This window comes from Pantherophis guttatus, chromosome 4 (genome assembly GCF_059756535.1).
Source record: "Pantherophis guttatus breed Tessera chromosome 4, ASM5975653v1, whole genome shotgun sequence".
NCBI lineage: Eukaryota > Metazoa > Chordata > Lepidosauria > Squamata > Colubridae > Pantherophis > Pantherophis guttatus.
This window is the reverse complement of record NC_142066.1, coordinates 125,203,873-125,216,979: the sequence shown is the minus strand read 5'-3', so window position 1 is coordinate 125,216,979 and position 13,107 is coordinate 125,203,873.

The window sequence follows — 13,107 nt, the reverse complement described above, 5'->3', positions numbered from 1 at the left end:
CACTGAAAGCAAAGTGAGAGCTATCAAAAACGCACCAGCCCCCAAGACCAAAGCGGAGCTCCAAGCCTTCCTTGGACTGCTCAATTTCTATTCGATGTTCTTAAAGGACAAGGCTACCGTCGCAGATCCCCTACACAAACTATTGGGGAAGAATGTACCATGGGTTTGGGGGAAACGACAAGCAGCCGCTTTTGAGGCGGTAAAGAGACTTCTATCTGAGGACAGTTTCCTAATCCAATACAACTCAGCGCTACCGCTCGTATTGGTTTGTGACGCCTCCCCCGTAGGAATTGGTGCCGTCCTAGGCCATAGACTGCCAAACAGCCTAGAGGCGCCCATTGCGTTTTACTCTCACACCCTGTCAAGCGCAGAGCGGAACTATAGTCAATTGGACAGAGAGGCTCTGGCTGCAATTGCGGGGGTTAAAAAGTTCCATGAATACCTCTATGGCCATCAATTCGAACTTGTGACTGACCACCGGCCCCTGCTGTGACTTTTGGCCGGCGACAAACCCACCCCCGCTGCCCTGTCCCCACGGTTGACCAGGTGGGCCATTTTCCTATCGGCCTACTCATACCAGCTTGTCCATCGACCCGGATGGACTTTGGGCCACACGGACGCCCTTAGCTGCTGCCCCCTCCCCGATTTGTTGGTCAACCCCACACCGGAGACCCCCGTTCTGTTGATTGACGCTATGACTCTGGGACCTATTTCCTCTTGCGAGGTGGCGAAAGCCTCTGCTAGGGACCCTGCAATTCATACTGTAATGGGTTGGGTCCTTAAAGGTGGTCGGTGGGGAGTACCAGGGTTATGTTAACAAACGTAATGAATTGTTTATGCAAGGGGGTTGTTTGTTGTGGGGTGATAGGGTGGTAATACCAATGAGACTGAGAACGAGGGTCTTGGAGTTACTGCACGAGGGGCACCCAGGGATTGTCCGAATGAAAAGTTTAGCCTGCAGTTACGTCTGGTGGCCCAACATGGACCAAGTCATATCCGAGTGGGTGGGGAAGTGCAGACCCTGCCAGGAGTCTCCGCCCGATCCCCCGATAGCGCCCATCCGAGAGTGGGAGAAACCAAAAGGGCCATGGGGGAGGATCCATATTGATTTTGCCGGCCCCTTCCATGGGCAAACATTTTTAATCGTGGTCGATGCCTGATGGCTCGAAATAATACTAATGCCCTCAACCACAGCCGAGGCTGTCATCAAAGTCCTTCGCAAACTATTTGCCACCCATGGCCTACTGGATACTCTGGTATCTGACAATGGCCCTCAATTCACAGCGACTCTGTTTGAGGGCTACCTGGCTGGACTGGCATCCGCCATGCCCTATCGGCCCTGTTCCATCCGGCTTCTAATGGTTTGGCTGAACACTTCGTAAGAACGGCCAAAGAAGCATTGTCCAGACTAGATAACGGGGACTGGCAGGCCAGGATAGATCAATTTCTAGCTGTCCAGCATGCCACACCATGCATGGCTACAGGGAGAAGCCCAGCCGAACTCCTCATGGGCAGGAAGCTTCGGTGCGTGTTAGACAGGCTTCACCCCAATTATACACATGAGAATTTCAAGGGAGAGACCACCGGACTAAGACAGTTCCAGGTGGGGTCCCCAGTGTTCGCTCGCAATTATGCTAGCGGACCTCTATGGGTTGCAGGAACCATAGTGGGCATAACAGGCCCAAAATCATACACGGTAGACGTAGGGGTGGACAGACTCTGGAAACGCCACATAGACCAACTTAGAAAAAGAATAGTCGGCGAAGCAAATATCAATTTAGACATCTCCGAACCTAACTACAACAACTTTCCCAAAACAACTAACTCAAGCCTGGGTTCGAGAGAATACTTAGCTGACAAGCCCTGGTTCCAGCGCTGCCCCAGCGAGTCGCCACTCCCAACCGGGGATAACCACGCCCCGGACAAAATCCAGGAGGTTCCATTGGCGGAGCCAGGAGAGACAGAAAGTCCCTCCGACCAGCTCGACGCCCCACCAAACACTGAATTGCGCAGGTCAACTAGAACGAGAACTCGGCTAGGGCACCTGCGAGATTTTGTGTGTACTTATGTAAATATTTGAGTATTAGCGCCTTCTGGGAAGGGAGGGGTGTTATGTATTGATACTTTTCAGCGGGAGATTCAAACCTGCTTAAGTTTCTGATTGGCTGACAGTCCCTCCAGGATTGTATATAAGGAGGGCTGCAGCCTCTGAGTTTTTGCTGAAGTCTCACTGTATATTAAAGAGCTGTTGTCACTTGCTTGCTTGTGCCTCTCGTTATTCCCGAACCACTTCACAAAGAATTGCTACATAGCTTCTTAGGCATTGCATACAAGGTTACCCTGTATAGAGAGGGGCAGAGGAAATGCTTCCGTTAAAGAGGCAACTTTCTATTTCCAATAGCATGGCCTTTATGATTTAGCAGCTTCAGCTGGAGCAGGGACAGGGACAGGCAGGACTGAATCATCTGTACATAAGATGAATGGAGGAAGAATAAAATAGGGAGGTTTAGGAGAAAAAAGCAAATGGATGGAAGCTGGGCTACAGGATTTATGGGAGGACTGGCTTTCTAGTAGGAGCTAAATTGTTACATTCATTCCAGGGACTTAAGCAGGTGGCCAAATGGCTTTTCATTAAGCCTGGGGGGAAAGGGAGAAAACAGTGTAACAAAAGTCCTGATTTATTTGGTTTCCTCCTAACATTGTTTTTCCTCCCATTGTAAAGTCAATGGAAAAAGGCCTGTTTTGTTTCTTTAGAACTGAGTGTGACAATTCTACAAACTACTAGAAGAAGGCCATAGAAAGGTGCCAATTAGATAAAAAATTATTGAGAATGGTGACCATTCCCTACCATTCAGCCAGAACTGCAGAAGTTTCTTGGATGAGAAGCAAAGCATTTTCAAAGGAAAAAAAAACCCAAGAAAGTTCAGTTGCTTCTTGAACAGCACTTTTGGGACAACTATGATGTGGAAGACTGAGAATTTCCATAGACACTTCCCAACCTTATCTTGGATAGACAGAATATATCCATCCTTGGCTTGCTAGATCTTTCAGTAGCATTTGATACCTCTGACTGTGGTATTTTGTTTTGTAGTGACTCTATTCCTTACATATGGAAGTTATAATTATCATTAAGGTTGAAGAATTATCATTCTGGCCTGACCTAAGTTTTTTTTCTCCTTTTTAAATGGAAATTTTAAATTTGGTTTTAAATTATTGGGGTTTTAAATTTGTTCAGCCAAATTATTTAATTTGTTTTATTCTATTTTAAATTTTGTATTTATATGTTTTATTCTATGGCTGTTCACCGCCCTGAGTCCTTCGGGATAGGGCAGTTTACAAATTCAATAAAATGAAAATGAAATCATTAAGGTTGAAGAAAGGTTGAGCTCTTTAGGACTTGTGGATGTCTTAGGAATTGGCTCCCTTCTCAATTTTCTTTAGAAATGTATCTAAAACTATCATGAGAGGAAATCTCTTTGCTGGGGTGAGGTATTGTCTCTATAGTGATATTATCTGGTCTAAAACCATAATAAAGGTTTGGATTTCTATATGCCAATACTACTTGCAAACATCTAACCAGGCAGAAGCAGAAGATATAGTAAAAATCCTGACCTGAAGAGGATCCCAATGGGATGGTGCAAGCTTAGAAGGAATCCTAACAAGATGCAATTGTTTGTTCAGAAATTATACTTGATCTTGGGGTCCTTGTGGACTCATATATTAATTGGTCGCCCATGTACAAGCTTTACTGGATTAAGTATAAGTACAGCAGCTCATACCTGTGCCATCCCCGATTAAACTACTGCAGGTCACTGAAAGTGCTGCCCAGAAACTCCAGTGGATATAGATTGTGGGTGGTTACCTGCTAATTGATGCAAACTAGCAAATGACATAAATATTGCAGGGACAGCACTGATTACAGGTTTTTCTCCAGGCATGGTCCTGGAGGGAGAAGTTCACTGGATGTAGAGTGAAAGGATAGGAGGTTGACTTTCTGAGTGGTTCCATTGTTCTGGAATAGGCTCCTCCATTACTCTAGAATAGCTTCCTGCAAGTCCAGGATGGGCCATGATCTGTTATTATTCATGAAAGTAATTAAAATTATACTTTTCTTAAGAGTTTTTGGGGACAAAAGTGCTACACAATGCAAACAACACATTGGGGGAGGGGCAAGATGTTGGCTTGCTATGACAATTAGAGTACTATTAGTTATAATAATGTCACTGTTTTAGAATTGTAAGGTTCTTAGAATAGCTTTGAAAATGTATCCAACTATCCTCTGATTTCTTATGGATCAAGATTTTCTATATTACATTCTACACTAATGTGCTAATATAGTATTGTGTATACAGTATTGTATTCTGCTTTGGGAATTGCTTTTCAGCCTGGTATGGAGCAGAAAATGGCTTCAGTGTGATGTAATTTATGTATAATTATTTTTTAATAATTAACATTCACTCATTTTCTTATCATTTTGCAATGTTTCTTATTGTGCAACTTCAGAGAATAGGACATTGTCTATTACAACTTTGACTTACTTTGAGAATGTCTCTGAGGATCTCCGTGATGTCTGCAGGATAACATATTTTTCTCAGAAGATTAAAGTGTTGCTTAACACAGCTGTTCTTCTGAACTGATAAAAAGCAACTGGAAAAATCCTTAAATTTTCCAAATTCTAGTTTACTTGATAACTGATCTGCATCTGACAAGTTCAGACAAGTTAAATTCATTATTCATGCTTTTCAAATCATTCTCTTAATAAGTGATTATTTTTCATTCTGTTTTTCAATAAGAGTTCTTAAAATTATTCTCCATTCACTGACTTACGGGAGAAAAAATGGAAATGTAATCATTTTGACAATATCCTTTTCTATTCTTTTATGAAGATGCAGAAGAAAATCAAGTTGATTTCATTCATATTCAAAGTAGAATTGAAACTTGCAACTTTTCTACCACATAATGTGCTAAGATACAAATCAACAAGCTGCATGGGATGATTCATTCTTTCTTTTTTAAAGTCAACATTAATGCTATCATTGAAGTAAGAAAGCCAATGTAGCAATTTAGCTTTAAGTTCTCAATTCTTTGAAGGAAAAAAACAAGAGATTACTGAATTTTATGTGTGTGGGTTTTGTTGTTATTGTTGTTTTGCTAATTGACAGGTGCTTGTGGCTCTATGCAAAGTAACTTGGCTTCTGTTTGGTTCTTCAGGGCAAGTGACCCTTCAAAATATCTGTACATACTGGTGAATAGGCTTTAGTTATTGCATTGATCAAGATAAATGAAACTGTCAAATGCTGGATGCCAGAAACTGCTACAGTAGAACACAAGATCCAATGCATTTCCATAGAAGTTCAGTGTTGTAATGTTAGGCCTCATAAACAAGTCAAGTGTATCACACACAAATGCCAACTACAGAAATTGTTCCTAGATTCACTCTGTTGCTTGGCTTTATAGATTCAAACAGATTTTTTTTCCTAATTAATCTGCAGAATTTTGAAATTCAGTCTTAAGAGTAGGTGCTCATGTTATGGTCCCTGACTGAAGATGTAATCTGGCATTGGATGCAAAATTAATGCTAAATCAATTCATCTAAAACTGCTGGCCAAATTGATTTGTGGCTAGAAGGTTATACATATCAATTGTATATGAGTTAGGTTTTTATTTTATTTACTTATTTATTTACTTTTTATTTTATTTATTTATTTGTTAGATTAATTTTCTTTTTTACCCTGGGAATGAAGATGATATATATAAGACGTCTTCCTCCAATTTTTCCAAAAACAACAATCCTGGGAGGTAGATTGGACTGAGAAGAACTGGCTGGCCCATGTTTACTTAGTGAATATTGATGTATAGATTTGAACCTGATTTACTACAGCACCTTAACTATATCATGCCAAAACTCTTTCATTATAATCTATGAATGTCAAATGAAGCTAACATTAATAAAACAGTGAATGAGCTGTATTGTATTAGATCCATGAGGCAACTTTTCTACCAGAATTTATGCTATGCTAACAATGTAGAATTTATTTCTGTATTTCTTTTTTTTTATTGAAAAAGTTTTTCAAATACAAATTTCCCCCCCTTTTCTTCCCCCTTCCTCCCTAACCCCCCTCCCCCTCCCCTCCCCCGGTGGCTTCTCCAAAATAAAACCCAGATTAATAATAGATTATATAATACTTTACCATCCTTTTACACCACCACCCATATGCTAACCATTTCTTTCTAACAATATTATTATCTCCCCCCTATACTATGCATTTCAAAGCAACATTCAGCTGTAAAATTATAGAATAAATCCTAATTTGGCAATTTCAATTTATAATCCACCCATATCCTCCTCCCCCATACATATATCTCTTAATTCAGGTCTTTTACGTATATTAATATAACATAACATCCCTTTACCTAAACTAAACGATCAGTAAACTAACCCAACTCCACCCATTTTCCTACAGGTCTACCATACATAATATTTTTAATATTTTTATTCTTCTGCCCACACCGCTAACAAAAAAACATTTCCATATGTAAATAAAATCCTCAAATGACTTTACGTTTGTAATCCATATGGTATCTTCTATAATGTCTTTCATCTGGATTGTTAATTCGATCACCCATATTAGGGTAACATCAAATTCTAGTTCCAACAGCATGTTCAGTATCTTCAATTACCATCTGCCCCCATCAATAATAAATGTTTTCGTATATAAAAAACCACCCGAGTGACTTTATATTTATATTCCATATAGTGTCTTCTGTAATGTCTTCCATCTAAATTATTAATTCCAACCACCGTGTTAGGGTAACAACCAGATTTTCTGCATGCCCCAATCCCATAATTCTCTTGCCTTGTAGCTCAGCATAAACGTAATCCATTTGTCAAAGAGTCCAAAATAGAAAGTTCCAATCCATTCAATTTAAGGCCATCTTCCACATCCCAAAAGTACAGCACTGCAGAGATCTGTCACTCTCCTCAAAATAATATAAACCAATACTTTGCCTCAACTATATTTTCATGTATTCAATCGTCTCTTAAGTAACTGGCATTACACTGTTGTTTAGTCTAAAAAATTTTATTTTTGTAGGACCTGCTTCTTCTTTTCTTAACTTTTTGTGGATTAGATCTCCATCCTAGTTTCCTTTCTATAAGTTGCATATCAACTGATTGATTTCCATGCTGGTCTGTAACTTGATAAGTCATCACATTAGAATCCAAAGCCGCCTCTCTTGTATTTATAGATAGTCCAACTATAATCTCTGAAGGAGAATCCAAAAGCGGCTCGTCCAGAAAGGCCTCTGTAACTTGTTGTTTTTCCACTACCTCCACCTTCATCTGCTTAGCCTGAATCTCAATCTCTTGTTGATTTTGCTTTTCTTTATTCCCCTTGTGTGTTATACATGGAGATGTTGAACCCATTTTAAGAACCTTATAGTAAAATTCTTCCGCTTTTTCAACAGTATTTAGTTGATATCTTTCTCCTTGATATCTCAATATTATACCAACTGGAACATCCCACCTAAATGGGATGTTTTGTTTCTTTAGCTCGGTCACCAAAAATCCAAAATCCTTTCTATCTTTTAACATCCTGGGCGGCAGCTCTTTAAATATCCAAATCTTCCTTCCATGCATTTCAAGAGTGGAGTTAAAAGACTTTTGCACAATGTCATTTCTTATTTCTTTATCAGTAAAGTAAATCACCACATCTCTAGGCAACTGCCTTTGCTTCGCCACCCAAGAATTAACTCTGTAGGCCTTGTCAATCTTGCAGGATACCTTTTCAGAACTAACCTTTAAAATCCCAGCCAGAACTTCAGCAGACACCTTTCTCAAATCTTCTCTTTTATTTTCCTGTATTCCCCTAATTCTAACTGCAAATTCCATGAATCTGAATTGCATTATTGTGGCTTCATTTTCAATCCTTTGTTTTATATTATCTACATTGTGAGTCTTGTAATCAGCTTCCTTTATTTTTTTAAACTCTACTTCTGGGCTTTTTTCTTGAATCATTATTAAATCATTTTCAATTCTTTGTATTTTATTATCCAAATTATAAATCTTATCATCAACTTCCTTCATTTTAGACTCTATTTTTGAATTTATAACTTCATCCATCTTCATAATTACTTCTAAGAAACTGTTCATATGTTGCTTCAGAATATCATACTTTTGTTGAACCAACTCTTTAATTTCCTGTCTAAAATTTTCAAGGTTCTGCTTCACAGTCTTATCATGTCTTACCATCTCCTCCAGTACAAATTTCTTTAGGTCTGAGAAGCCATTCTTCTGCATCTGCAAGCTCACAACTAGTTCATGTGATTTATAAATGGGGGAGCCCCCCCCACAGCTTAATTATCTGGCTTTGTCAGTTTTAGCGCCATCCTGCCACACAAACAGATTTTTTTTTCTTTTAAAGAAAAGACTTCTCTCCAAACAATATCAATAACAAATCTCTAAGAAGGAAGAAGCATGAAATAAGAATTTTTCTCTTCACTTCTAACCAGCACTTTTGTTAGATACTTTGTAACGTAATAAACTATTCAAATGGAAGGACTTTCACTTTCAGCTTTTCTCAAGCCTCGGCCAGTCGCCATTTTAAACTCTCTTTTTTCCTCCTTTCACTCTTCTTTACTTTTAAAATCAGTCTTGGGGTTAGAAATACTTGCAGTTTAGAATCCCAGATCCGGATTTCATCCTGCTAATTCAGATGATCTGTTAATTTCGTTAATTGGTCCGGTCCCATCGCCTGGCTCTGCAAGAAGCAGAGTTCTCCCGAAGCCCGGAGCAGCGGCGAGTGGAAATAGGGAGCCACAACCTGCTTCATCCCCAAGAGTAAAAAAACCTCTGGGGACTTCGCAGAGGGCTCTACCTGCCCTCGCCGGCTCTGTCTCACATTTCCTTTAGGAAATGGAGTTTTTCGAGCCGCCTTTCAGCTGTAAAGGCGGCTCTTTACGGTGACGGGGCTGGCGGTCTCAAAAGACTGTCTAACAGTGACGGAAGCCAAACCGGAAGCCTCTGTATTTCTATTTTATCTATTTTATCTTTATGTTTTGTCTTATTGTTACCTCTCCATCCATTAGCACATTAATGAAAGATGATTTAATGTTTTCCCTAGGTATTCTGCCAATGATATTCCTCTGCAAAGGAATTTTTTTGCCCAATTCAAAAAGTCAAGATGGCAGCTATGACTGCAGGATTTACCCTTTGTTAGATGCATGCAATGCCAATGCACATACAAAACAAGTGGAGCTTCATCTCTCAGTTGAAGTTGCCACCTTGATTATTTTAATCCATCCTATGCAGACAGTTCTATCTCCAATGCAGTGGAATAGAAAAATTATATATAAATGACATTTGTACTCCATGAACAAATTCCAAGATGGTTCTTTTGACCAACAAAATACTTTAATAGAAAAGGGTTAGGTTGACCTCCCTTTGTGCCATAGTCTGAAATTCCTGCTTTATTCCTTTTGCAGCAAATGCTCATATTCTATGAAAATATTTTCCCAGGGGAACGTTTTGCATCAGCTCTCACTTGTTTTGAGTTAGTAGTCTGGAAAACGTTCCCCTAATGAGCAGAAATACTTTACGTTCTTCAATTTCTAAATAAATAGCCATATATTTTACATCTGGGCACTTCTATATCAGGAACAATGATTTGGCCTTCACTTCTAAATGCACTGAATCAGCAATGCAAACAATTGCAAGAATTGTGAATCACTCTGAAAACAAACTGTACCAATTAAGCTCATAAAAGGTAAAGACCCAGACAGAGGAAAAAAGTAGGGGATTTGATAATACCCATAAAAAATCCTGAATAACAAGTTGAGAAGGAACACCAATCATTTTATATTCTAAAGTGATGTGTGCTTTTTTTTTTTTGTAGGTCTGTATCTTCTGTCTTTTTTTTTTTTTTTTTTTTGAGGGAAGTGCATTTATTTTTTGTGGCCATCTATTTATAAGCACCCTTGTTTCCTAAATCCAGCACTGATTTCTTCTATGCAAGACAAAAGGTCTGACTGAAAGGAAAGAAAAAGTTTGTAAACCTCCTGCATTAGATCCATTTGACTTGGCTTGTGAGCTGCATGTAAATATGAAAAAACTAGTTTGAATCCACAAATTGCAGCTGGTGTTTTTCTGAAGGCATCTGGTTCCATTACTATTTTTTTGGTTCCTGATAGGAAATTATAATTGTACTTTTGAAAGACGAGGCTAAATTCTGCATTTTGCTAATAAAACAGATAACAGCAACAAACATGTAAGAAAAACTTACAAAACTTGGACAGAAATATGCCAATTTGGAATAACATTTCATATAAGATCCTCCTCTTAAGTATGCCATATCTCTGGTTACAGATTGAAATTCTCAAGCCATTAAGCTTGTAGTAGTCATTCTGAAATGAGCAGCATTGTTTGGAGCATTCCATTTTACAGATTATATCTAAAAAGAACTCACTATCCGTAAACAATGCAGCATAAATGATAATCAAACAAGGAACAAACATATATAACATAGGTGTGTGAGTAATATGTAGTTACACCACACTAAAAAGAATCTACTAGCAAACGTGGCTCAATATCTTGCATGGTGTGTATATGGTTGTATATAAAAAAGTATGTCTCTGGATGTGCTACCTGATCCTGTATATTTTTCGTTAAAGAAAGTCTCCCTACAATCAACCTCAACTCCTGATGGAAACAGAGGCATGTTCATGTTGTTTTCCTGGCTACCATACACAAATGGTTTGCCTTCAGTTTCCCCTGAGATTTCCTAGTAAATTGTATCCTAAATTGCATCCTAATACCGGTAGTCCTCAACTTACAACTGTTCATTTAATGGCCATTCAAAGTTACAATGGCACTAAAAAAAGTGACTTATGACCATTTTTCACAATTATGACCATTGCAGCATCCCCGTGAATCAAAATTTGGACACTTGGCTTATGACGTTTGCAGTATCCCAGGGTCACATGATCCCTTTTTGTGACCTTTTGACAGCAAAGTCAAAATCTGGGGAAGCCAGATTCACTTAACAACCATGTTACTAACTTAACAATTGCAGCTTAACAACTGGGGCAAGAAAGGTCATAAAATAGGGCAAAACTCATAAATGTTTCACTTAGCAACAGAAATTTTGGGCTCAATTGTGGGCGTAAGATGTACAGATTTGTCAAGATCAGACTAATAATGTAAGTGCTATTGCCTGTTGTAAATTGGTTGTAAAAAGTAAGGGGCAGAAATGGGCTTTTAACATGCTACAGTAAATATTTTCTTAGAACGTTGAAGGGAACATATGGCCCATTAGCACATATGAATGAAAATCAATTGAATTTCATTTTTCTCAAATTCTGAGTTGAGAGTGCTAAACTAAAAGCATCAATTTCATTGAAAGCAGAGAAGTTGGCTACTGATCTGAGCATGGAGTAGTGTATTAAGGTAATATTACAATAAATAAATTTGTCTCTTGAACATGTCAGCCAAGCATATATAATAAAACTTCTGTATGACTGAGAATTGACACTTTTTGAAAAATGTTTAAACATTTAAATTATTTTTCTTATCGGTACTATAATACTTCATTTTACATGAACCATTATACATTTTGCTCTGAGCAGATTGGGGTGACATATGCAGTGATAGTTAATATTTAATAATTTCCAATTCTAAATTAATATAACTTTTTTATAATAAACAATTAATGTCAGTACAGTGCAAAAGGCAAACACTTATGAAGATAGGAAAGAATTACATGTTCATTTGAAATTGTTATTTGACTAATGTGTTTTGAGCTAATCAAGGGGGACTTAAAATGGGATTCAAATGGAGGAAATAATTTCTAAAACTGTAAGACATATGTAATATTTTCCTTTAACACTCTGAATGATAGCATGAATTGGACTTGCTTAATGACAGTGTGAAAGAGCCCTCTCTGGATGAATTTACACAAAGTGTTAATGAAGACAAAATCTATTTAAATGTAGCTGGACAGCCTCTATTCAAATAGCAGCTGGCATCATTGTTTTCCGTCAAAAGATAGAAGCAAGTGACAAATAACAGAATTAATGAAAATCTGAAATGACAATTGACTAAATTCTCATTAGTACTTCTTTTCTTCTTGGACAGCTATTATAATCATCTTGATTAGCATTAGTATTAGCTGTTTGTTACTGACAAACACCAAAAAGTCAGCATAAAAATCTATTGCAGATGGAAAGATGGCAGATCACTCAGAGAACATTTGATGTAAAGTTGTCAGCCTTCACTGTTCTTGGAGCGACAAAAAAAGAAAAAAAATTAAAGGATATATGATTGTTGAGCTGCTTGAAGGCTGCATCATTTGTTTGGGATATAAAGCATATCAGCATTTTTTAATTGATTATATGCTATCAGGTTTATGTCCATTCTTAGAGACAACATAAATACTATTATGGTATCAGTGGTCAGGCAGAAATTTGAAACTTCTTGTAAGCACCTTTGCCAGAAAACCACAGATTATGAGAATGCTTTGGAAACTGAGATTTTAGTTCACAGCAGCCAACTTCAATTTTTAATATTATTTTAAAAATACTGGTGCAAAAGAAGCCTGGTGCATACATTTCTGCCCGTGTGTGTGTGTGGGGGGGTGTCACTGGTTTTAATATAACAACTTAACAATTCATTCTGGCTAAAAAAGCAGTCAAACTTGTTTCATTAGATTATTTCTTTTCACTTACAGACTGTGACCAAGTTCTAGCCATAGGTACAGAGCAGGGAAAGAAAGAGACATAATGTTTTTGTAAATGGTAATATTTTTTTGATCCAATAACTCCAGTTATTTTTAGGATTTTTTTTTCAAAAAGATCATAGATGCAATTAAATCTTGCAGCCTAATAACTTGCATTTGAGTGGTGGCTCAGTGGTTGAAATGTAGTGTTGCAGGCTAATTCTGCCCATACCCTGAAGTTTGATCCTGACAGAGGATCCAGATTGCTGGGACAATATGCTGATTCTGTAAACCATTTAGAGAGGGCTTTAAAGCACAAGAAGAGTAAGTAAGTCTTAGTGCTATAACTATTGCTATTTTTTAAAGGAAATATATTAAAAAAAATGTGCTGACTAAA